At 44.5% G+C, this 24,238-nt stretch overlaps 4 non-coding genes across 4 annotated transcripts; 1 reads left to right on the top strand and 3 right to left on the bottom strand.

Annotated features, from left to right (window-relative positions):
* Positions 1-2,722: 2,722 nt before the first annotated feature.
* Positions 2,723-2,796, bottom strand: trnat-ugu (transfer RNA threonine (anticodon UGU)). Its single transcript has one exon. It is a non-coding gene; the product is annotated as a tRNA-Thr (tRNA).
* Positions 2,797-3,250: 454 nt separating this feature from the next.
* Positions 3,251-3,323, bottom strand: trnak-uuu (transfer RNA lysine (anticodon UUU)). The gene has a single exon. It is a non-coding gene; the product is annotated as a tRNA-Lys (tRNA).
* An 8,776-nt stretch (positions 3,324-12,099) lies between these two features.
* Positions 12,100-12,172, bottom strand: trnak-uuu (transfer RNA lysine (anticodon UUU)). Its single transcript has one exon. It is a non-coding gene; the product is annotated as a tRNA-Lys (tRNA).
* A 6,071-nt stretch (positions 12,173-18,243) lies between these two features.
* trnai-aau (transfer RNA isoleucine (anticodon AAU)) lies at positions 18,244-18,317 on the top strand. Its single transcript has one exon. It is a non-coding gene; the product is annotated as a tRNA-Ile (tRNA).
* Positions 18,318-24,238: the final 5,921 nt, after the last annotated feature.

Consider the following 24,238-nt stretch of genomic DNA (forward strand, 5'->3'; position numbering starts at 1 on the left):
CCCTCTCTCGCTGTCCGAGATCTTGTCCTAGAGCTAACTGGGCTTGTGGGACAGAGTTCCTTTTGCTCTTCTGGTCGTGAAGTTGGTAAATCAGGACCCACACTATCACCCACACTATCATCCAAAAGGGCTTGAGTTTCTGGCATATTTGGAATCTGGGGAGCAATGACTGGGTATATATTATTGTACTCTGGTGGTTCTGGAATGAGCGCAGACCATGCTACAGGTGCAGACGGAACTTTTATTGACTTTTCAAAATTATTGAATTTTTCTTTTTCTGTCAATTCAAGGCCAGCCATTGAACTACGTAGCTCATCTCTTGTTTGGCCCGCGTCTTTCCTGTCTCTACTTGCTCTTTTTTAAATGCACATTCGTTTTTCAAGATCTGTAATGTTTTTAGGTTACCCTGTTCACTAATTGGAATCCCCATTTTAAGGGCATTGTCCTGCCAGCTAGACAACATAATCTTATCTCTTTTCTCTTGACAATATTGCCTCCATAATCCAATTAATTCTTTAGCTTTCATACTTTGATTTTTTCTCCAAATTTGTCCCTGGATTTTCTTAACCATTTCTAGGTCTTTGGTGCCCCCTAGTGGCCATTCATCTCCCATTTTAGTTCTTAACTGTGCTGACAATTTTCTAAAATCCTTCACTTTGTCCGGATACTTATCACATAATATTTGCAGTCGCATGCCTGGATCATTTGTGCTATCCAAGGAATTCTCCATAATCTCAACTAGTCCTCGGAACTGCGTTTTTCGCCACTACAGTCCAAGGAGACAATTTTAGCTTAATCAACTATATTTTTAACACACACACACATGGAGGTGAACCATTTTCAATTTCAAATGTCGCATCGACCTCTCTTAATCGAACCCAACCGAATTAACTCACAAATGAAGTTGAACCATTTATAGTTTTAAATGTCCCATCAACAATATAGCCTACCCAGCCAAATTAACTCACAAATGAAGTTGAACCATTTATAGTTTTAAATGTCCCATCAACAATATAGCCTACCCCAGCCGATTAACTCACAAATGAAATCCCATCAATTAAAATGCTAATCCCCAGACTGACCTGTGATTTCGTCGAGGCGGTCTTTCTGTGCCAACCGCGAGTGACCAGACTAATCAGATGATAAGAAGAGGGGAACAATCAATGTGCGGTCATTTTCCAGTTCTACATTGAGGGCCCTCGTTCCCCATCCTCCTGTTCATAATCAGTCTAATTCTGATTTCGCAGTTGAAACCAGGATCGCCCTGAGAAATCAAGGTTTTCGGCACCAAATGTTGAATCCCAAATGTCTTTATCCGTCAGTCTGGCCTCAATAAAAGTCAAGATGGATTTGCAGGTATAACATTAGTTATTTTATTCAGCTTGCAAGCTACCTAGCCCACAGTGATACAGATAACATGTTGCTCTCTGCAGCCCCGGGAGCTAAGTGAAGGTCCCACACAAAGAGATCAGTACTGATACATTCAAATGGCATCAAGTTTCACATACTCGACACCCATAGGTCATCCTATGTCCCTCCTGACTTGTTTGATCTATTCTGATTGGCTCACTTCCAATCCCTTTCTCCGGCCCCTATCAATGCAGCATCACTCTCATAGACACACCTCTTCCTGCTTTTTTCCATGCGGTCTAAAATCCTTTGTCTCTACTTGCCAGTATCAAAGTGGCTTATTTCTACATTACATTAACTAATATCTCTAAAGTAACTATTTTATATCACATTCGTCACAAGCAGACCGGCAGCCTCCCTTTGGTTTCCTTTCCGAAATTCTTCAACTTGGACACGCATTTTCCCAATGACTTGCGATGTGGCAACTGTTGTTGCGCAGGGACAATGCACTGGGACTTCAAGACATTGAAGAGTAAGGTTAGTTCTCTGAGATATGAGTGGGAAGCTACAGAGATACAGATTGTATTTTAAGAGAGGGAATAAAGGGTGTCATCTGGTGTTTGTTGTGGCAGAGAGTGAACGCAAGTAAGCTCATCTAGTAAAGTAGCAAATTATGCAAATCGCAAATTTCAGGGTGTAAATAGATCTGTCAACGCCACATCTTCATGGAAAACGCCCCATCCTTTATGCCGCCCGAATCGTTCTTGCTAGCATGCAGCAACATATATCGTCCAATAAAAACGCAAATGACTGCAGATGTGAAATCTGAAAAAAAACAGGAAATGATGGAAAATCTCAGTGGGTCTGGCAGCATCTGTGAAGAGAGAACCGAGCTAACGTTTCGAGGCTGGATCACTCTTCATCAGAGTAAATCATTTAATCATTCAATCTTTGCTCACAGACATCGCTGACAGACATTCAAAATGTTCCGACTGGATTTCCTGAGGTCAATCCTGTCGTGCATTCAAAGGAAAATACTGCAGATGTTGTGAACCTGCATGAGAAGCTAAATATGATTGGATTAAAGCTCAGAAAATTAGAGGATGTCTGTGGAGCCAGACACAAAGTTAATATTTCAAATCCGTGTGATCCTTATTCAGAGCTGAAGCGAGGTTACATGCAATGGAGTAGATGAGGAAAATGGAAGTTGCATGAAAAGTGGGAGATATGGAAGTTTGAATCAAGTTTGACATAAATCAAGGGAAAGCAATGTTGAAGGTCAGTACCACAGAAATGTTGTCAACATTTCCTGTGTCCACCATTAAATGAAGAGCATCCTTCACAGGCTACGTACTTTGACCTGAATGTATAAAGGTACTGCTGAGAGTTGAACTCAGGATCTCCTGTTTACAAGACAGGCACTTTAACCATCTAAGCCACAGCACCAATCTGCAAGACAGCTTTGCAAGTTTAGAACAGATTTCAATTGTTTTGATTAAACATCAGTATTGTTGATTTCTCCTGCTGACTTTGAGAGTGCAAACTAAAATATTCATCAGCACTGGCCTTTTGAAACTGTAAAAATTGCAGTTATTTCTGAAAGTTATTAATTTAAAATCAGGTCTGCAGGAAAGAAGTATACAAACAGGAAATATTTTGCGAATTGGGAAGTGATTAAACATGGCCAGAAAACTACAGTGGTATAATGCTGGATAAGACCAGGAGAGAGTTTTTACATTCACAGAAAATCTAGCAAAAATTCTTGAAAATTCTGGACGGCTGTTGCAATTTGGCAAACACGACGTTGTCACGGTTCTTCCACTTTCCTTGAAGCATCCTGCGTTCTTTATATTTATTTCCGAGCGTTCATTGTGAAGCAAACGCCTTGAGCCAAAAAAAAAACCCTGACAGGGACTTGAACCCTGGACCCTCAGATTAAAAGTCTGATGCTCTACCGACTGAGCTACCAGGGCCCAATCCAAAAATGTTCTCATAGTTCAGTTCAAAGTCTCATATTGTATCTTTTGAATTTCCTTCACTGGTCATTCAGCCTCTCCAGCTCATTTCCCTCGCAAGCAGACCGGCAGCCTCCCTTCAGCTTACTTTCTCAAATTCTTCAACTTGGACTCGCATTTTACCAATGACCTGTGATGTGACAACTGTTGTTACCCAGGGACATGCACTGGGACTTCAAGACATTGAAGATTACACTAGTTCGCTGAGATATCAGTGGGAAGCTGCAGAGATACAGATTGTATTTTGAGAGAGGGAATAAAGCGTGTCATCTGTTGTCTGTTGTGGCAGAGTGTGAACGCAAGTAAGCTCATCTAGAAAAGTAACAAATTATGCAAATCGCAAAGTTTCAGGGTGTAAATAGATCTGTCAACGCCACATCTTCATGGAAAACGCCCCATCCTTTATCCCGCCCAAATCATTCTTGCTGACATGCAGCAACATATATCGTCCAATAAAAAGGCAAATTACTGCAGATGTGAAATCTGAAAAAAAACAGGAAATGATGGAAAATCTCAGTGAGTCTGGCAGCATCTGTGAAGAGAGAACCGAGCGAACGTTTCGAGGATGCGTCACTCTTCATCAGAGTAAATCATTTAATCATTCAATCTTTGCCCACAGACATCGCTGACAGACATTCAGAATGTTCCTACTGGATTTCCTGAGCTCAATCCTGTCATGCATTCAAAGGAAAATACTGCACATGTTGTGAATGTGCATGAGAAACAAAAAATGATTGGATTAAAGCTCATAAAATTTGAGGATGTCTGTGGAGCCAGACACAAAGTTAATGTTTCAAATCCGTGTGATCCTTATTCAGAGCTGAAGCGAGGTTACATGCAATGGAGTCGATGAGGAAAATGGAAGCTGCGTGAAAAGTGGGAGTTATGGAAGTTTGAAATAAATCAAGGGAAAGCAATGTTGAAGATCAGTACCACAGAAACGTTGTCACCATTTCCTGTGTGCACCATTAAATGAGGAGCATTCTTCACAGGCTACATGCTGTGACCTGAATGTTTAAAGGCACTGCTGAGATTTGAACTAAAGACCTCCTGTTTAGAAGGCAGGCACTTTAACCATCTAAGCCACAGCACCAATCTGCAAGATAGGCTTGCAAGTGTGGAACAGATTTCAATTGTTTTGATTAAACATCAGTATTGTTGATTTCTCCTGCTGACTTTGAGAGTGGAAATTAAAATATTCATCGGCACTGGGCTTTTGACACTGTAAAAATTGCAGTTATTCTGAAAGTTATTAATTTCAAAGCTGTTCTGCAGGAAAGAAGTATACAAACAGGAAATATTTTGCGAAATGGGAAATTATTATACATGGCCAGAAAACTACAGTGGTATAATGCTGGACAAGACCAGGAGAGAGTTTTTACATCAACTGAAAATCTAGCAAAAATTCTTGAAAATTCTGGACGGCTGTTGCAATTTGGCAAACACGACGTTGTCACGGTTCTTCCACTTTCCATGAAGCATCCTGCATTCTTTATTTTTATTTCCGACCGTTCATTGGGAAGCAAACGCCTTGAGCCAAAATCAAAACCCTGACAGGGACTTAAACCATGGACCCTCAAATTAAAAGTCTGATGCTCTACCGACTGAGCTACCAGGGCCCATTATAAAAATATTCTCATAGCTCACGTCAAAGTCTCATATTGTATCTTTTGAATTTCCTTCACTGGTCATTCAGCCTCTCCAGCACATTTCCCTCGCAAGCAGACCGGCAGCCTCCCTTCGGCTTCCTTTCTCAAATTCTTCAACGTGGACTCGCATTTTACCAATGACCTGTGATGTGACAACTGTTGTTACCCAGGGACATGCACTGGGACTTCAAGTCATTGAAGATTACGTTTAGTTCGCTGAGATATCAGTGGGAAGTTGCAGAGATACAGATTGTATTTTGAGAGAGGGAATAAAGCGTGTCATCTGTTGTTTGTTGTGGCAGAGAGTGAACGCAAGTAAGCTCATCGAGTGAAGTAACAAATTATGCAAATCGCAAAGTTTCAGGGTGTAAATAGATCTGTCAACGCCACATCTTCATGGGAAACGCCCCATCCTTTATCCCGCCAAATCGTTCTTGCTGACATGCAGCAACATATATCGTCCAATAAAAAGGCAAATTACTGCGGATGTGAAATCTGAAAAAAAACAGGAAATGATGGAAAATCTCAGTGGGTCTGGCAGCATCTGTGAAGAGAGAACCGAGCTAACGCTTCGAGGCTGGGTCACTCTTCATCAGAGTAAATCATTTAATCATTCAATCTTTGCCCACAGACATCGCTGACAAACATTCAAAATGTTCCTTCTGGATTTCCTGATGTCAATCCTGTCGTGCATTCAAAGGAAAATACTGCACATGTTGTGAATCTGCATGAGAAACTAAATATGATTGGATTAAAGCTCAGAAAATTAGAGGATGTCTGTGGAGCCAGACACAGAGTTAATGTTTCAAATCCGTGCGATCCTTATTCAGAGCTGAAGCGAGGTTTCATGCAATGGAGTAGATGAGGAAAATGGAAGTTACGTGAAAAATGGGAGATATGGAAGTTTGAATCAAGTTTGACATAAATCAAGGAAAAGCAATCTTGAAGGTCAGTACCACAGAAATAGAAATGTTGTCAACATTTTCTGTTTTCACCATTTAAATGAGGAGCATTCTTCACAGGCTACGTACTTTGACCTGAATGTATAAAGGTACTGCTGAGATTTGAACTCAGGATCTCTTGTTAATAAGGCACGTGCTTTAACCATCTAAGCTACAGCACCAATCTGCATGAGAATTTTGCAAGTGTAGAACAGATTTCAATTGTTTTGATTAAACATCAGTATTGTTGATTTCTCCTGCTGACTTTGAGTGTGCAAATTAAAATATTCATCGGCGGACTTCCGGTTGCGGTGAGGATGAGCTAGCCGCACGTTTCGGTGGCTCCAGCTCCGACGGACCTTCGGGCTCTTTTAAGAGCCCCAAAGGGGATTTTTTCGGCCGAGTAACCCGGTGTGGGGTGTGTGGGAAGGGAGTCCCCCCCGAACGACGGAAGAAAAAACCGGCGGCGGCGGCTGCAGCCCGAAGAATCTTCGACTATAAGGTCAGAGGGAGAGGAAAACAAAATGGCGGCGGTGAAATCGCAGGCGACATGGGGGCCTGAGCAGGACGAGGTCGTGAGACGGTGCGTGGACCTGCTGAAGAAGGAGGTACTGACCCCAATGCTACAGGCAATTGAGGGGCTTAAGGAGACTTTAAAGACCCAGGAGACAGCTCCGCGTGGTGGAGCAGAAGGTGTCAGGTATTGAGGACGAGGTCCTGGGCCTGGCGGTTCAGACTCAGACGCACGAGGCACTTCATAAAAAGTGTGCTGAAAGGATCGAGGCCCTTGAAAACGGAACGCGAAGGAAGAATCTTAGGATACTAGGTCTCCCTGAGGGTGTGGAAGGAGTGGACTGTGGAGCATACGCAAGTAAGATGCTGAGCTCACTGATGGGTGCTGAGGCCCCTGCGGGCCCCATGGAGGTGGAGTGGGCAGGTCGGATCCCGGCGAGAAGACCAAAAGCGGGAGAATCACCGAGTGCGTTAATCATGCGATTCTACCGCCTTAAGGACAGAGAAGAGGTCCTGAGATGGGCTAAAAAGGTGCGGAGTAGCAGGTGGGAGAATGCGGTGGTACGGATATACCAGGATTGGAGTGCGGAGGTGGCGAGAAGGAGGGCGAGCTTCAACCGAGCCAAAGAGGTTTTGCACAAAAAGAAGGTGACGTTTGGGATGCTGCAGCCGGCAAGACTATGGGTCACGTATCAGGAGAGACACTATTACTTCGAGACGGCGGAGGAAGCATGGACCTTTATTAAAGAAGAGAAACTGGACTGGAACTGAGGGACTGATGCTGCAGGGAATTGTTATTGTTATTGTTTTTGTTAATGTTAAGGTGAAAGTTAATCGAGAAGTAAACAGGGAAGGGGGGAGACACTGGGTAAATGTGGGTGCCGTTGAGGGGGGAAAGACGGGACATAGTCGGAGAATGGGGAAGGGGAGGGGGAGGGGAAAGGGAGCTGCGCCAGAAGAGGCGGGTCAGGTAAAGTGATGTTCCCGCGCCAGAAAGAATAAGGCGGGAAAACAGGCGCAAGGCGGACGGGAGTTCCCTCACACCGGGGGGTCGAGGAGTGAGGAGGAGTAGCCGGGGTCAGTTGAAGTCAGCTGACTTACGGAAGTGATATGGGGGAGCAATCAAGCTAGATAGGGATCTAGTGGGAGGGGGGGTGGGGAAACTGGGTTGCTGCTGCGGAAATCCAAAAGGGAATGGCTAAAGAGTGGGTGGTCGGGGACGGCGTGCGACGCTGGGGGAGCGAGCGGGAGCGTGGAGGCGGGATATGGGACTGGCCTAGAGAAGGTAATGGCTAGTCGACACGGGAGGGGGGCAGGTAGCCCCCTAGTGAGGCTGATCACGTGGCACGTGAGAGGCCAGAATGGACCGATAAAAAGGGCCCAAGCGCACACGCATTTGAAAGGACTGAGGGCAGACGTGGTTATGCTCCAAGAGACGCACCTAAAGGTGGCAGACCAAGTTAAGCTAAGGAAAGGATGGGTGGGACAGGTGTTCCACTCAGGACTGGACGCAAAGAACAGAGGGGTGGCCATTTTGGTGGGGAAACGGGTAGCATTTGAAGCAAAGAACATCGTAGCAGATAGCGGAGGTAGATATGTAATGGTGAGTGGTAGGCTGGAGGGAATGGAGGTCGTGTTGGTTAATGTGTATGCCCCAAATTGGGACGATGCGGGATTCATGAGACGGATGCTGGGGCGTATTCCGGACCTGGAGGCAGGAAATTTGATTTTAGGAGGGGACTTCAATACTGTGCTGGACCCGGGGCTAGATAGATCCAGCTCAAGGACCGGAAGAAGGCCGGCAGCGGCCAAGGTACTTAAGGGGTTTATGGACCAAATGGGGGGAGTGGATCCACGGCGATTTCTTAGACCTAGGGCTAGGGAGTATTCCTTCTTCTCCAACGTCCATAAAGTGTACTCCCGGATAGATATTTTTGTTTTCGGAAGGTCGTTGATCTCGAGGGTGGAAGAAGCTGAATACTCAGCCATAGCGGTTTCGGATCATGCCCCACATTGGGTGGACCTGGAAGTAGGAGAGGACAGGGAGCAGAGAACACTCTGGCGATTAGACGTGGGACTGAAGACGAATGAGGGAGTGTGTGCAGGAGTGAGGGGGTGTATTGAGAGATACCTGGAGGTCAATGACGACGGCGAGGTCCCTGTGGGAGTGGTCTGGGAAGCACTAAAAGCGGTGGTCAGAGGAGAGCTGATCTCTATTGGGGCCCACAAAAGGAAAACAGAGGCCAAGGAAAGGGATAGATTATTGGGGGAAATTTTAAGGGTGGACAGGGAATTTGCAGAGACCCCGGAGGAGGAGCTGTACAGGGAGAGGAGACGACTCCAGACCGAGTTTGACCTTCTGACCACCAGAAAGGCGGAGGTACTGTGGAGGAAGGCACAGGGGAGGAGGTACGAATATGGGGAAAAGGCTAGTCGCCTGTTGGCGCACCAACTGCGAAAGAGGGCAGCAGCGAGGGAGATAGGAGGAATTAGGGATGAAAGGGGAGACACTGAACGAAGGCCAGGAAAGATAAATGAGGTGTTTAAGACCTTTTATGAGGAACTGTTTAGGTCTCAACCCCCAGAGGGAGAGGAGGGGATGCGGCAGTTCCTGGACCAGTTGAGGTTCCCGAAAGTGGAGGAGCAGGCGGTGGCAGGCCTGGGGGCGCCGATTGAGGTGGACGAGGTTATTAAGGGACTGGGAAGCATGCAAGCAGGGAAGGCTCCGGGGCCGGATGGGTTCCCGGTGGAATACTACAGAAAATATGTGGACTTGTTGGCCCCGTTGATGGCGAGGATGTTCAATGAGGCCAGGGAAGGGGGGACTCTAACCCCGATGATGTCGGAGGTGACGATATCGCTAATTTTGAAGAGAGACAAAGATCCGTTGCAGTGCGGGTCCTATAGACCTATTTCACTATTGAACGTGGACGCCAAGTTGCTGCAAAGGTACTGGCATCGAGGATAGAGGACTGTGTCCCAGGGGTGGTGCACGAAGACCAGACAGGGTTCGTAAAAGAGAGACAACTGAATGTTAACGTGCGACGACTATTAGGGGTGATAATGATGCCCCCAGTGGAGGGGGAGGCAGAGATAGTGGCGGCAATGGACGCAGAGAAGGCATTTGATAGGGTGGAGTGGGAGTATTTATGGGAAGTGTTAAGGAGGTTTGGGTTTGGAAACGGGTCTATTCGCTGGGTTAGACTTCTTTATGGGGCACCAACGGCAAGCGTAGTTACAGGTCGACATAGATCGGAGTATTTCCGATTATATAGGGGAACAAGACAGGGATGCCCGCTGTCTCCATTGTTGTTTGCGTTGGCAATTGAACCTCTGGCCATGGCGTTGAGAGACTCCAGGAAATGGAGAGGGGTGATTAGAGGGGGAGAAGAACATCGAGTCTCGTTATATGCGGATGACCTATTGTTATACGTGTCGGACCCAGCGGGGCGGGGGGGGATGATCGAGGTTATGCGAATTTTGAGGAGGTTCGGGGAATTCTCGGGGTATAGGCTAAACATGGGGAAGAGTGAATTATTTGTGATACATCCAGGGGACCAGAGTAGAGAGATAGAAGGCTTACCGCTAAGGAAAGTGGAAAGAAACCTCCGATACCTGGGGATTCAGATCGCTAGGAGCTGGGGAACCTTGCACAGACTTAATTTGACACGGCTGGTAGAACAAATGGAGGAGGACTTCAAGAGGTGGGAGATGCAGCCTTTATCACTGGCGGGCAGGGTGCAAGCAATTAAGATGATGGTCCTCCCGAGGTTCTTATTTGTATTTCAATGTCTCCCTATACTAATCACCAGGACCTTTTTTAATAAAATAGATAGGAGCATTACGAGCTTTGTGTGGGCAGGGAAAGTTCCGAGAGTAAGGAGGGGGTTCCTTCAGCGTAGTAGGGACAGAGGAGGACTGGCACTACCGAACTTAGGAGATTATTATTGGGCCGCAAATGTGGCAATGATACGTAGATGGATGATGGAGGGTGAGGGAGCGGCGTGGAAAAGACTGGAGAGAAAGTCCTGTAAAGGGACGAGTTTAGAGGCGCTGGTGACGGCACCGCTACCGCTCTCACCTAAAAGGTTTACCACGAACCCGGTGGTGGCGGCAACACTGATCATATGGGGACAGTGGAGGCGACAGAGAGGGGTGCGGGGAGCCCTGGTGGGGTCCCCTATCAGGAACAACCATAGGTTCGCCCCAGGAAGAATGGATGGAGGATTTCAGAGCTGGTACCAGTTGGGAATTAGGAAGGTGGGAGATTTATTCATAGATGGGACTTTTGCGAGCTTGGGAGCATTGGAGGAAAAGTATAAGTTACCCCGGGGAAATTTCTTGAGATATATGCAGGTGAGGGCGTTTATTAGACAACAGGTGAGGGAATTTCCGTTGCTCCCGACACAGGGGATACAGGACAGGGTGCTTTCAGGGGTGTGGGTCGGAGAGGGCAAGGTGTCAGAGATTTACAGAGAGATGAGGGAAGAGGGGGAGGAGTCGGTGGGAGAACTAAAGGGAAAGTGGGAAGAAGAATTTGGGGAGGAGCTAGAAGAGGGTATGTGGGCTGATGCCCTAAGCAGGGTAAACTCCTCTTCCTCATGCGCCAGGCTTAGCCTGATTCAATTTAAGGTGCTACATAGAGCACACATAACGGGGGCAAGATTGAGCAGGTTCTTCGGAGTGGAGAACAGATGTGGGAGGTGTGACGGGAGCCCGGCAAACCACACACATATGTTTTGGGCGTGCCCGGCACTGGAAGGATATTGGAAGGGAGTGACGGGAGTGATCTCGCAGGTGGTGAATGCCCGGGTCAAACCAAGCTGGGGGCTAGCTCTATTTGGAGTTGCGGACGAGCCGGGAGTGCAGGAGGCGAAAGAGGCCGACGTCATGGCCTTTGCGTCCCTAGTATCCCGGCGCAGGATCCTACTTATGTGGAAGGAGGCGAAACCCCCCGGACTGGAGGCCTGGGTAAATGGCGGGGTTTATTAAACTGGCGCAGATAAAGTTTGCCCTGAGAGGATCGGCTCAAGGGTTCACCAGGCGGTGGCAGCCATTTTTCGACTACCTAAGGGAACGTTAGAGGGAAGACAGATGACCAGCAGCAACCCAGGGGGAGGGGGGGGGAGGGGGGAGGGGGGGGGTTTAGTTTAGTCTAGGTCAATAGATAATGGGGTTTTGTTACTTTTGTATTGTTAAAAATTTCTATTTTGTTATCGTTACGTTTGTTTTGTAAGAGGGAAAAATGTTGTTTAGAAAAAAAATTTCAGTAAAATATATATATTTTTTTAAAATATTGATCGGCACTGGGCTTTTGAAATTGCAAAAATTGCAGTTATTTCTGAAAGTTATTAATTTAAAAGCAGTTCTGCAGGAAAGAAGTATACAAACAGGAAATATTTTGCGAATTGGGAAGTGATTAAACATAGTGGTATAACGCAGGACAAGACCAGGAGAGAGTTTTTACATTCAATTAAAATCTCGCAAAAATTCTTTAATTCTGGACGGCTGTTTGCAATTTTGGCAAACACGACGTTGTCACGGTTCTTCCACTTTCCATAAAGCATCCTGCATTCTTTATTTTTATTTCCGACCGTTCATTGGGAAGCAAACGCCTTGAGCCAAAATTAAAGCCCTGACAGGGACTTGAACCCTGGACCCTCAGATTAAAAGTCTGATGCTCTACCAACTGAGCTACCAGGGCCCATTTCAAAAATGCGCTCATAGCTCACGTCAAAGTCTCATATTGTATCTTTTGAATTTCCTTCACTGGTCATTCAGCCTCTCCAGCTCATTTCCCTCGCAAGCAGACCGGCAGCCTCCCTTCGGCTTTCTTTCTCAAATTCTTCACTTGGACTCACATTTTACCAATGACCTGTGATGTGACAACTGTTGTTACCCAGGGACATGCACTGGGACTTCAATACATTGAAGATTACGTTTAGTTCGCTGAGATATCAGTGCGAAGCTGCAGAGATACAGATTGGATTTTGAGAGAGGGAATAAAGCGTGTCATCTGTTGTTTGTTGTGGCAGAGTGTGAACGCAAGTAAGCTCATCGAGTAGAGTAGCAAATTATGCAAATCTCAAAGTGTCAGTTGTAAGGTTTTCGGGCAATTCGGCCCTTTTTGGACTGCCCAAGAATAAAATCCAGAGACTGTAAACTGGACACTTTTCAGCCAAAGGAACGTAACCAAATTTCTCAGCAGGCTTGGTCCGCTGAGCTGAGTAGGGGCATAGGTATTTACAAACCCCCCCCCTCCCCGGAGCTACAAGGAAGAAGGAGCCAGACAACTAGATAAGATTAAAACACAGACAAAGGGGCACGGGAATACAAAGGGGCCTGCCTGCAAGCAGGACAATGGGATGGTCATAGCCCCATGCAGATGTAAATGACTTGGCCTCCACCAGAGCAGAATCCAATCAACACCCCATCAACATAGCGAGGTGAGAATAGCAGCGATCTCCAGAGCAGATGGAAGACTTTGAAAATCTTCACAAGAGAGCTTAACCTTGTTATCCCAAAAAGCAGACAGTCTGGGCTCAGTATATTGCGCTGGAAAAGCCCCTTGAAGACAAACGGTAGAAAAAAACCAAGTTGGAGGCGGACCTGGCGGAGGTACTCCAATCTTGACAGAAGCCACCGGCAGGAACTCACTGGGTGGAGGGGGCGGAGTCGGCGCCAAATTCAAATCGGGACAGGTCTGCCTGGCTGGAAGGAGCGGACCTGCGAGGAGAACCTGGAAGTCAACAGGTCTGCCCGGCTCAAAGGGGGCGGGGCCAGCGGGAACTTTAAACCTTACCAATTCAATGCAAAAGGGGCTGGCCGAACACAGGAAAAAGCCAGGTAAAACGGATATAAAAGGGGCTGTGTTGGGATTGAGGCTCTCTTGGCTTGACCTCTCCACCTTCGACTTGACCTCCTGCAGCCTGTGACCGTAAGTACCCTGCAGCAGCTTGCGAAACTCCCTTGACTTTGATAGTGGTTGAGGCTTTGGGGCAGGGGCTTGATTTGTGTTTTGTGCCATTGCTAAACCTGTGTAACAATAAGATTTTACGTTGTGTCCGTTATAGTACTTCCTGAATAGACTTAGTTTGTGTTAGAGTTTAAGATTTTATTATAATTTCTTCTGTTTGATGATTTCGACCTGGGTTTTGCAATAAACCTCGATTTGCTGATAATTGGAGTCGTTTCAATTCTTCAATCTCTCACCAGTGATCTCTGACCAAGTCATTGCTAAGATATTCCTCACCTTAGTTCCGGGGTCGAGAATCTAGGGTCATCTTGAACGATTCGAACCCGTTCACTCAGGACAGGCTGCTGGTTAGGTAATAAACAGCAGTGTCCTATTCTCTCTCTTGGGAAAGCTACTCCAGCGAAGTAGGAACCGGGTGGGTGTTGCACCACCGACAAGAGAGAGAATCACCTGGGCATTGGTGGGGGTCTGGATATCTGTGTGATATAAGCCTCAGGCTTCCGGTTAGGGATAAACGGCAGGCTTGATTCAGTGCTCTCTTCCGTGGAGGTGTCCCAGTGCGGCATCCCCTGGCCTCTGATGTTTCAGTGCCAGCTGGAGAGAGACACACACAGATACTCTAACCCCTGATATCGGCCCAGTAGTGGAGTAGCAGAGATGGAACCCTCTACACAGGGTGTAAATAGATCTGTCAACGCCACATCTTCATGATGCTTTACCGACTGAGCTACCAGGGCCCATTTCAACAGTTCTCTCATAGCTCATGTCAAAGTCTCATATTGTATCTTTTGAATTTCCTTCACTGGTAATTCAGCCTCTCCAGCTCATTTCCCTCGCAAGCAGACCGGCAGCCTCCCTTCGGCTTTCTTTCTCAAATTCTTCAACTTGGACTCGCATTTTACCAATGACCTGTGATGTGACAACTGTTGTTACCCAGGGACAAGCACTGGGACTTCAAGACATTGATGATTACGTTTAGTTCACTGAGATATCAGTGGGAAGTTGCAGAGATACAGATTGTATTTTAAGAGAGGGAATAAAGGGTGTCATCTGTTGTCTGTTGTGGCAGAGTGTGAACGCAAGTAAGCTCATCTAGAAAAGTAACAAATTATGCAAATCGCAAAGTTTCAGGGTGTAAATAGATCTGTCAACGCCACATCTTCATGGAAAACGCCCCATCCTTTATACCGCCCAAATCGTTCTTGCTGACATGCAGCAACATATATCGTCCAATAAAAAGGCAAATTACTGCAGATGTGAAATCTGAAAAAAAACAGGAAATGATGGAAAATCTCAGTGGGTCTGGCAGCATCTGTGAAGAGAGAACCGAGCTAACGTTTCAAGGCTGGGTCACTCTTATTCAGAGTAAATCATTTACTCGTTCAATCTTTGCTCAAAGACATCGCTGACAAACATTCAAAATGTTCCTTCTGGATTTCCTGAGGTCAATCCTGTTGTGCATTCAAAGGAAAATACTGCACATGTTGTGAATGTGCATGAGAAACTAAAAATGGTTAAAGCGCCTGTTTAGTAATTGGGGATCCTGAGTTCAAATCTCAGCAGTTCCTTTATACCTTTACGTCAAAACAAGTCACCTGTTATGAAAAGCTCCCTATTTAATGGTGAATGCAGAGTTTATTGGCAAAATCTCCATGGCACTAACCTTCAAGGTGCCCTCCCTACTCTTATGTCAAACCTTTCATAGCTCCATTTTTCACACACCTTCCATTTTCTCATCTACTCCATCTCATCTACTCCATTGCATTTGCTCCTCACTTCAGCTCTGATTAAGGATCACACGGATTTGAAATGTTAACTCTGTGTCTGGCTCCACATATATCCTCTGAATTTTTGAGCTTCAATCCTATCATGTTTAGCTTCTCATGCAGATTCGCAACATCCGCAGTATTTTCTTTGAATGCATGATAGGATTTACCTCCGGTAATCCAGAAGGAACATTTTGAATGTTTTTTAGCGACATCTGTGAGCAACGATTGAATGATTAATTGATTTACTGTAACGAAGAGTGACCCGGACTCGAAATGTTAACTCGGTTCTCTCTTCACAGGTGGTGCCAGACCCGCTGAGAGTTTCCGTCATTTCCTGTTTTTCTTTCAGATTTTACATCCGCAGTAATTTGATTTTATATTGAACGATTCATGTTGCTGCACGTTTGCAAGAACGACTCGGGCGGGATAAAGGATGGGGTTATTTTCCATGATGATGTGGTGCTGACAGATCTATTTATATCCTGAAACTTTGCGATTTGCATAATTTGCTAAGTTTACTAGATGAATTTATTTACGTTCACACTCTGCCACAACAAACACCAGATGATACCTTTAATTCCCTCTCTCAAAATACAATCTTTGTCTCTGTAGCTTCCCACTCAGATCTCACCGAACTAAACGTAATCTTCAAAGTCTTGAAGTCCCAGTGCAGGTCCCTGGGTAAACAGTTGTCACATCACAAGTCACTGGTAAAAAGCGAGTACAAGCTGAAGAATTTGAGAAAGGAAGCCAAAGGGAGGCTGCCGGTCTGCTTGCGAGGGAAATGTGCTGGTGAGGCTGAATTACCATTGAAGGAAATTCAAAATATACAATGTGAGACTTTGAAGTGAGCTCTAAGACTACGTTTGGAATGGGCCCTGGAAGCGCAGTCGGTAGAGTGTCTGACTTTTAATCTGAAGATCGATGGGTTTAAGTCCCTGCCTGGGCCTCAACTTTGTCTCAAGGCGTTTTTGTTCCCAATGAACGACAGGAAAAAAGAATAAAGAATGCAGGGTGATTTTGGGAAAGCGGATGAACCGTGACAACGTCGTGTTTGCAAAATTGCAATTGCCCTCGACAACTTTCAAGAATTTCTGCTAGATTTTCAGTTAATGTAAAAACTCTCTCCTGGTCTTGTCCTGCATTATACCACTATAGTTTTGTGGTCATGTTTAATTCCTTCCAATTCACAAAATATTTCCTGTTTGTTTACTTCTCCCTGCAGAATGCTATAATCTAATAACTTTCAGAAATAACAGCAATTTTTGCAGTTTCAAAAGTCCAGTGCCGATGAAATTTGCACTCTCAAAGTCAGCATGGAGGAGAATGCTGAGCCCCAGGCTAATAGAATAGATGGCATTGAGGTACGTAGGGAAGAGGTGTTGGCAATTCTGGACAGGCTGAAAATAGATAAGTCCCCGGGACCTGATGGGATTTATCCTAAGATTCTCTGGGAGGCCAGGGAAGAGATTGCTGGACCTTTGGCTTTGATTTTTATGTCATCATTGGCTACAGGAATAGTGCCAGAGGACTGGAGGACAGCAAATGTGGTCCCTTTGTTCAAAAAGGGGAGCAGAGACAACCCCGGCAACTATAGACCGGTGAGTCTCACGTCTGTAGTGGGTAAAGTCTTGGAGGGGATTATAAGAGACAAGATTTATAATCATCTAGATAGGAATAATATGATCAGGGATAGTCAGCATGGCTTTGTGAAGGGTAGGTCATGCCTCACAAACCTTATTGAGTTCTTTGAGAAGGTGACTGAACAGGTAGACGAGGGTAGAGCAGTTGATGTGGTGTATATGGATTTCAGCAAAGCGTTTGATAAGGTTCCCCACGGTAGGCTATTGCAAAAAATATGGAGGCTGGGGATTGAGGGTGATTTAGAGATGTGGATCAGAAATTGGCTAGCTGAAAGAAGACAGAGGGTGGTTGTTGATGGGAAATGTTCAGAATGGAGTACAGTCACAAGTGGAGTACCACAAGGATCTGTTCTGGGGCTGTTGCTGTTTGTCATTTTTATCAATGACCTAGAGGAAGGCGCAGAAGGGTGGGTGAGTAAATTTGCAGACGATACTAAAGTAGGTGGTGTTGTCGATAGTATGGAAGGATGTAGCAGGTTACAGAGGGATATAGATAAGCTGCAGAGCTGGGCTGAGAGGTGGCAAATGGAGTTTAATGTAGAGAAGTGTGAGGTGGTTCACTTTGGAAGGAATAACAGGAATGCGGAATATTTGGCTAATGGTAAAGTTCTTGAAAGTGTGGATGAGCAGAGGGATCTAGGTGTCCATGTACATAGATCCCTGAAAGTTGCCACCCAGGTTGACAGGGTTGTGAAGAAGGCCTAAGAAGTGTTGGCCTTTATTGGTAGAGGGATTGAGTTCCGGAGACGGGAGGTCATGTTGCAGCTGCACAGAACTCTGGTACGGCCGCATTTGGAGTATTGCGTACAGTTCTGTTCACCGCATTATAGGAAGGACTTGGAGGCTTTGGAGCGGGTGCAGAGGAGATTTACCAGGATGTTGCCTGGTATGGAGGGAAAATCTTATGAGGAAAGGCTGATGGACTTGAGGTTGTTTTCGTTGGAGAGAAGAAGGTTAAGAGGAGACTTAATAGAGGCATACAAAATGATCAGGGGGTTGGATAGGGTGGACAGTGAGAGCCTTCTCCCGCGGATGGATATGGCTGGCACGAGGGGACATAACTTTAAACTGAGGGGTAATAGATATAGGACAGAGGTCAGAGGTAGGCTCTTTACGCAAAGAGTAGTGAGGCCGTGGAATGCCCTACCTGCTACAGTAGTGAACTCGCCAACATTGACGGCATTGAAAAGTTTATTGGATAAACATATGGATGATAATGGCATAGTGTAGGTTAGATGGCTTTTGTTTCGGTGCAACATCGTGGGCCGAAGGGCCTGTACTGCGCTGTATTGTTCTATGTTCTATGTTCTATGAGAAATCAACAATACTGAGCGGTAATCACAATAATGGAAATCTGCTCCAAACTTGCAGAGTTGGTCTGCAAGTAGGCACTGTGGCTTAGATGGTTAAAGCGCCTGTCTAATGAACAGGCTATCCTGAGTTCAAATCTCAGCAGTGCCTTTATGCCTTTACGTCAAAACAAGTAACCTGTTGTGAAAAGCTCCCAATTTAATGGTGAATGCAGAGTTCATTGGCAAAATCTCCATGGCACTAACCTTGAAGATGCCCTCCCTTCTCCGATGTCAATCCTTTCATAGCTCCATTTTTTACGCAACTTCCATTTTCTCATCTACTCCATTGCATTTACTCCTCACTTCAGCTCTGATTAAGGATCACACGGATTTGAAATGTTGACTCTGTGTCTGGCTCCACATATATCCACTGATTTTTTGAGCTTCAATCCTATCATGTTTCGCTTCTCATGCAGATTCGCAACATCCGCAGTATTTTCTTTGAATGCATGACAGGATTTACCTCCGGTAATCCAGAAGGAACATTTTGAATGTTTTTTAGCAACATCTGTGAGCAACGATTGAATGATTAATTCATTTTCTGTGACGAAGAGTGACCCGGACTCGAAATGTTAACTCGGTTCTCTCTTCACAGATGGTGCCAGACCCGCTGAGATTTTCCGTCATTTCCTTTTTTTCTTTCAGATTTTACATCCGCAGTAATTTGCTTTTATATTGAACGATTTATGTTGCTGCACGTTTGCAAGAACGACTCGGGCGGGATAAAGGATGGGTTTATTTTCCATGATGATGTGGTGCTGACAGATCTATTTATATCCTGAAACTTTGCGATTTGCATAATTTGCTAGATTACTCGATGAATTTATTTACGTCCACACTCTGCCACAACAAACACCAGATGATACCTTTTATTCCCTCTCTCAAAATACAATCTTTGTCTCTGTAGCTTCCCACTCAGATCTCACCGAACTAAACGTAATCTTCAAAGTCTTGAAGTCCCAGTGCAGGTCCCTGTGTAAACAGTTGTCACATCACAAGTCACTGGTAAAAAGCGAGTACAAGCTGAAGAATTTGAGAAAGGAAGCCAAAGGGAGGCTGCCGGTCTGCTTGCGAGGGAAATGTGCTGGTGAGGCTGAATTACCATTGAAGGAAATTCAAAATATACAATATGAGACTTTGAAGTGAGCTATAAGACTGCGTTTGGAATTGGCCCTGGAAGCGCAGTCGGTAGAGCAACTGACTTTTAATCTGAAGATCGATGGGTTTAAGTCCCTGCCTGGGCTTCAACTTTGTCTCAAGGCGTGTTTGTTCCCAATGAATGACAGGAATAAAATAAAGAATGCAGGGTGATTTTGGGAAAGTGGATGAACCATGACAACGTCGTTTTTGCCAAATTGCAATTGCCGTCGACAACTTTCAAGAATTTTTGCTAGATTTTCAGTTAATGTAAAAACCCTCTCCTGGTCTTGTCCTGCATTATACCACTATAGTTTTGTGGTCATGTTTAATTACTTCCAATTCACAAAATATTTCCTGTTTGTTTACTTCTCCCTGCAGAATGCTATAATCTAATAACTTTCAGAAATAACTGCAATTTTTGCGGTTTCAAAGGTCCAGTGCCAATGAAATTTGCACTCTCAAAGTCATCATGAGAAATCAACAATACTGAGCGGTAATCAAAATAATGGAAATCTGCTCCAAACTTGCAGAGCTGGTCTGCCAATAGGTGCTGTGGCTCAGATCGTTAAACCGCCTGTCTAATAAACAAGAGATCCTGAGTTCAAATCTCAGCAGTGCCTTTATACCTTTACGTCAAAACAAGTCACGCTGTCATGAAAAGCTCCCAATTTAATGGTGAATGCAGAGTTTATTGGCAAAATCTCCATGGCACGAACCTTGAAGATACCCTCCCGACTCTTATGTCAAACCTTTCATAGCTCCAATTTTCACGCAACTTCCATTTTCAAATCTACTCCATCTCCTATACTCCATTGCATTTACTCCTCACTTCAGCTCTGATTAAGGATCACACGGATTTGAAATGTTAACTCTGTGTCTGGCTCCACATATATCCTCTGATTTTTTGAATTTCTATCCTATCACGTTTCGCTTCTCATGCAGATTCGCAACATCCGCAGTATTTTCTTTGCATGCATGACAGGATTTACCTCCGGTAATCCAGAAGGAACATTTTGAATGTTTTTTAGCGACATCTCTGAGCAACGATTGAATGATTAATTGATTTACTGTGACGAAGAGTGACCCGGACTCGAAATGTTAACTCGGTTCTCTCTTCACAGATGGTGCCAGACCCGCTGAGATTTTCCGTCATTTCCTGTTTTTCTTTCAGATTTTACATCCGCAGTAATTTGCTTTTATATTGAACGATTTATGTTGCTGCACATTTGCAAGAACGACTCGGGCGGGTTAAAGGATGGGGTTATTTTCCATGATGATGTGGTGCTGACAGATCTATTTATATCCTGAAACTTTGCGATTTGCATAATTTGCTAGATTACTAGATGAATTTATTTACGTTCACACACTGCCACAACAAACACCAGATGATACCTTTTATTTCCTCTCTCAAAATACAATCTTTGTCACTGTAGCTTCCCACTCAGATCTCACCGAACTAAACATAATCTTCAAAGTCTTGAAGTCCCAGTGCAGGTCCCTGTGTAAACAGTTGTCACATCACAAGTCACTGGTAAAAAGCGAGTACAAGCTGAAGAATTTGAGAAAGGAAGCCAAAGGGAGGCTGCCGGTCTGCTTGCGAGGGAAATGTGCTGGTGAGGCCGAATTACCATTGAAGGAAATTATAAATATACAATATGAGACTTTGAAGTGAGCTATAAGACTGTGTTTGGAATGGGCCCTGGAAGCGCAGTCAGTTGAGCATCTGACTTTTAATCTGAAGATCGATGGGTTTAAGTCCCTGCCTGGGCTTCAACTTTGTCTCAAGGCGTGTTTGTTCCCAATGAACGACAGGAAAAAAAAATAAAGAATGCAGATGATTTTGGGAAAGTGGATGAACCATGACAACGTCGTGTTTGCCAAATTGCAATTGCCGTCGACAACTTTCAAGAATTTTTGCTAGATTTTCAGTTAATGTAAAAACTCTCTCCTGGTCTTGTCCTGCATTATACCACTGTAGTTTTGTGGTCATGTTTAATTACTTCCAATTCACAAAATATTTCCTGTTTGTTTACTTGTCCCTGCAGAATGATATAATCTAATAACTTTCAGAAATAACTGCAATTTTTGCAGTTTCAAAAGTCCAGTGCCAATGAAATTTGCACTCTCAAAGTCAGCATGAGAAATCAACAATACTGAGCCGTAATCAAAATAATGGAAATCTGCTCCAAACTTGCAGATTTCTTCAGCAAGTAGGTGCTGTGGCTTAGATGGTAAAAGCACATGTCTAGTAAACAGGAGATCCTGAGTTAAAATCTCAGCAGTGCCTTTATACCTTTACGTCAAAACAAGTAGCCTGTTATGAAAAGCTCCCAATTTAATGGTGAATGCGGAGTTTATTGGCAAAATCTCCATGGCACTAACCTTGAAGATGCTCTCCCTACTCTTATGTCAAACCTTTCATAGCTCCATTTTTCACGCAACTTCCATTTTCTCATCTGCTCCATCTCATCTACTCCATTGCAATTACTCCTCACTTCAGCTCTGATTAAGGATCACACGGATTTGAAATGTTAACTCTGTGTCTGGCTCCACATGTATCCTCTGATTTTTTGAGCTTCAATCCTATCATGTTTCGCTTCTCATGCAGATTCGCAACATCCGCAGTATTTTCTTTGAGTGCATGACAGGATTTACGTCCGGTAATCCAGAAGGAACATTTTGAATGTTTTTTAGCGACATCTGTGAGCAACGATTGAATGATTAATTGATTTACTGTGACGAAGAGTGACCCGGACTCGAAATGTTAACTCGGTTCTCTCTTCACAGATGGTGCCAGACCCGCTGAGATTTTCCGTCATTTCCTGTTTTTCTGTCAGATTTTACATTCGCAGTAATTTGCTTTCATATTGAACGATTTATGTTGCTGCACGTTTGAAAGAACGACTCGAGCGGGATAAAGGATGGGGTTATTTTCCATGATGATGTGGTGCTGACAGATCTATTTATATCCTGAAACTTTGCGATTTGCATAATTTGCTAATATACTGGATGAATTTATTTACGTTCACACTCTGCCACAACAAACACCAGATGATACCTTTTATTCCCTCTCTCAAAATACAATTTTTGTCTCTGTAGCTTCCCACTCAGATCTCACCGAACTAAACGTAATCTTCAAAGTCTTGAAGTCCCAGTGCAGGTCCCTGGGTAAACAGTTTTCACATCACAAGTCACTGGTAAAAAGCGAGTACAAGCTGAAGAATTTGAGAAAGGAAGGCAAAGGGAGGCTGCCGGTCTGCTTGTGAGGGAAATGTGCTGGTGAGGCTGAATTACCATTGAAGGAAATTCAAAATATACAATATGAGACTTTGAAGTGAGCCATAAGTCTGTGTTTGGAATGGGCCCTGGAAGCGCAGTCGGTAGAGCATCTGACATTTAATCTGACGATCGATGGGTTTAACTCCCTGCCTGGGCTTCAACTTTGTCTCAAGGCGTTTTTGTTCCCAATGAATGACAGGAAAAAAGAATAAAGAATGCAGGGTGATTTTGGGAAAGTGGATGAACCGTGCCAATGTCGTGTTTGCCAAATTGCAATTGCCGTCGACAACTTTCAAGAAATGTTGCTGGATTTTCAGTTAATGTAAAAACTCTCTCCTGGTCTTGTCCTGCATTATACCACTGTAGTTTTGTGGTCATGTTTAATTACTTCCAATTCACAAAATATTTCCTGTTTGTTTACATCTCCCTGCAGAATGCTATAATCTAATAACTTTCAGAAATAACTGCAATTTTTGCAGTTTCAAAATTCCAGTGCCGATGAAATTTGCACTCTCAAAGTCAGCATGGGAAATCAACAATACTGAGCGGTAATCAAAATAATGGAAATCTGCTCCAAACTTGCAGAGCAGGTCTGCAAGTAGGTGCTGTGGTTTAGATGGTTAAAGTGCCTGTCTCGTAAACAGGAGATCTTGACTTTAAATCTCAGCAGTGCCTTTATACCTTTACGTCAAAACAAGTAACCTGTTATGAAAAGCTCCCAATTTAATGGTGAATGCAGAGTTTATTGGCAAAATCTCCATGGCACTAACCTTGAAGATGCACCCCCTACTCTTATGTCAAACCTTTCATAGCTCCTTTTTTCACGCAACTTCCATTTTCTCATCTACTCCATTGCAATTACTCCTCACTTCAGCTCTGATTAAGGATCACACGGATTTGAAATGTTAACTCTGTGTCTGGCTCCACATGTATCCTCTGATTTTTTGAGCTTCAATCCTATCATGCTTCGCTTCTCATGCAGATTCGCAACATCCGCAATATTTTCTTTGAATGCATGTCAGGATTTACCTCCGGTAATCCAGAAGGAACATTTTGAATGTTTTTTCGCGACATCTGTGAGCAACGATTGAATGATTAATTGATTTACTGTGACGAAGAGTGACCCGGACTCGAAATGTTAACTCGGTTCTCTCTTCACAGATGGTGCCAGACCCGCTGAGATTTTCCGTCATTTCCTGTTTTTCTTTCAGATTTTACATTCGCAGTACTTTGCTTTTAGATTGAACGATTTATGTTGCTGCACGTTTGCAAGAACGACTCGAGCGGGATAAAGGATGGGGTTATTTTCCATGATGATGTGGTGCTGACAGATCTATTTATATCCTGAAACTTTGCGATTTGCATAATTTGCTAATTTCCTGGATGAATTTATTTACGTTCACACTCTGCCACAACAAACACCAGATGATACCTTTTATTCCCTCTCTCAAAATACAATTTTTGTCTCTGTAGCTTCCCACTCAGATCTCACCGAACTAAAAGTAATCTTCAAAGTCTTGAAGTCCCAGTGCAGGTCCCGAGGTAAACAGTTTTCACACCACAAGTCACTGGTAAAAAGCGAGTACAAGCTGAAGAATTTGAGAAAGGAAG

Source organism: Scyliorhinus torazame, chromosome 4 (genome assembly GCF_047496885.1).
Source record: "Scyliorhinus torazame isolate Kashiwa2021f chromosome 4, sScyTor2.1, whole genome shotgun sequence".
In the NCBI taxonomy this organism is placed as follows: Eukaryota; Metazoa; Chordata; class Chondrichthyes; order Carcharhiniformes; family Scyliorhinidae; genus Scyliorhinus; species Scyliorhinus torazame.